The sequence below is a fragment of the Dipodomys ordii genome, unplaced genomic scaffold, assembly GCF_000151885.1.
Source record: "Dipodomys ordii isolate 6190 unplaced genomic scaffold, Dord_2.0 Scaffold39, whole genome shotgun sequence".
Lineage (NCBI taxonomy): Eukaryota > Metazoa > Chordata > Mammalia > Rodentia > Heteromyidae > Dipodomys > Dipodomys ordii.
In genome coordinates, this window is record NW_012267255.1 from 11921612 (window position 1) to 11924046 (window position 2435).

The 2435-nt window shown below is 42.4% G+C and overlaps 1 protein-coding gene across 2 annotated transcripts in view; it reads left to right on the forward strand.

Moving 5' to 3' along the window:
* Nucleotides 1-2435, forward strand: part of Ccdc18 (coiled-coil domain containing 18) — a 113373-nt gene that overhangs the window by 57183 nt on the left and 53755 nt on the right. The gene's annotated exons all lie outside the window — the stretch shown is intronic.

A 2435-nucleotide genomic window follows, 5' to 3' on the forward strand; every position in this document is an offset into this window, starting at 1 on the left:
AGGGGCTGGGAAGTTGACTCAGTGGTAGAGCACTTGCCTTGCATACCTGAGGCCCTGGGTTCGATTCCTCAGCACCACATAAGAAAAAAGCCGGATTATTAAAAAAAAAAAGAAAGAAAGAAAGACAGAAAAAAGCCGGAAGTGGCGCTGTGGCTGAAGTGGTAGAGCGCTAGCCTTGAGCTGAAGAGCTGAGGGACAGCGCCCAAGCCCAGAGTTTAGGCCCCACGACCGGACCCAAAAAAAAAAAAAAAAAGCACAGTCATTTTTCTTTAATAAACACCATTTGTTTTTAAATCAAACCATTATATCAGGCTTAATAATAGTTCTGAAAGTATCAGATAGGTAGATACACAAAATTTCATATTGATATAACTGGTCACTGATAACAGCTAGAGGATGTAAAAGCTTCAGAAGTTTTTAAACAATTTCTCATCCATGAGAGGCAATTATTGCATTATTATTCAATAGTAAACTAATACCACTTTGAGCCACAGTACCACTTCCATTTTTTGAGTGGTTACTTGGAGATAAGAGACTCACAGGGACTTTTCTGCTGGGGTTGGCTTCTAACCACGCTCCTCAGATCTCAGCTCCCTGAGTAGGATTACAGGTATGAGCCATTGGCACCCACCTAGTTGTTTTCTTAATAAGTAGTGTTTTTTAATGTTTTTTTTCTCTTATTTTTCCCTCTTGTTTTTTGTTTTGTTTTCTACAGGAACTGGGCCTTGATCTCAGTGCCTGGGTGCTGTCCCTGAGCTTTTCTGCTCAATGCTAGCACTCTATCAATTGAGCCACAGCTCAGCCACTTAACTACTTAATCACATGACTCTAGAGCATACTGGTAGAAATTTAGTTAGTTGTAAAAACTGTATGCTAATGATCCATCACAAAACATAATGGCTGATACAATATTGCGCTGACCTTTTGTGTCAAGAAGTTGTTGTTTTGAGATAGGGTTTTGCTTTGTAGCCCGAGCTGGCCATGAATTTGAGATCCTTTTGTCTCAACTTACCAAGTATTAGAGGTACACATGTGTACCACCACACCTGGCAGCAAGGTACTATTCTCTAGATAATGAAATAATATATATTATGATTTAAATAATATTGTCTTTAAATTCTGAAGGGTTTTTTTTTGTTGTTGTTGTTGTTTTTTATCAGCCATGGGCTTGAACTCTGGGCCTGAACGCTGTCCCTCAGCTCTTCAGCTCAAGGCTACCACTTGAGCCACTGCACCACTTCCGGTTTTCTAGTGGTTTATTGGAGATAAGAGTCTCACGGAGTTTCCTGCCTGGGCTGGCTTTGAACCACAATCCTCAGGTCTGAATGCTTTTTATAATTAATACTTTTTTTTTTCTAGTCCTGGGCTTGAACTCAGGGCCTGGATGCTGTCTCTGAGCTTTAGTCCTCAAGACAAGTACTCTACCACTTGATCCACAGCTCCACTTTTGGTTTTTTGGTAATTTATTGGAGATAAGAGTCTCACCTGTGCTGGTGGCTCATGCCTGTAATCCTAGCTACTCAGGAGGCTGAGAGCTGAGGCTTGTGGTTCAAAGCCAGCCAGTGTAGGAAAGTCTGTGAGACTCTTTTTTTTTTGGTGGGGGGGGCCGGTCGTGGGGCCTGAACTCTGGGCCTGGGCACTGTCCTTCAGCTCTTTAGCTCAAGGCTAGCGCTGTACCACTTGAGCCACTTCCGGCTTTTTTCTTTTTACTTATGTGGTGCTGAGGAATCGAACCCAGGGCCTCATGCATACAAGGCAAGCGCTCTACCACTGAGCCACCTTCCCAACCCGTCTGTGAGACTCTTATCTCCAATAAACCACTCAGAAAACCTGAAGTGGAGCTGTGGCTCAAGGGGTGGAGCACTGGCCTTGAGCTGAAGAGCTGAAGGAAAGCACCCAGGCCCAGAGTTTAAGCCCCATAACGAGAGAGAGAGAGAAAGAGAAAGAGAGAGAAAAAGAAAATGTGTCTCATAGACTTTCCTGTGTGGGCTGGCTTTAAACTATAATCCTTAGATCTCAGCTTCCTGAGTAGTTAGGATTCCAAGCATGAGCTATAGGTGCCTGGCTAATTATTATTTTTAAATAGTTGTACAAAGGGGTTTCAATTCAACAAGTCAGATTATGAGTATAATGCATCTTGATCAATGTTATCTTTTCCATTGTTCTACCTCATGTAAAGTTTTTTGGAAACTAATTCTTTTATCCTATATTCATTTTTGTATGTGGTAATGCTGGGGTTTGAGCTCAAGTAGTTTACTACTTAAGGCACCCCTCAGCCTTTTTTGCTTTAGATTTTGTTTTGAAATAAGAAGTCATATTTGGGGGCTGGGAAGGTGGCTCAGTGGTAGAGCACTTGCCTTGAATGCATGAGGCCCTGGGTTCCATTCCTCAGCACCACATAAGCAAAAAGAAAAAAGTTGGAAGTGGTGCTGTGG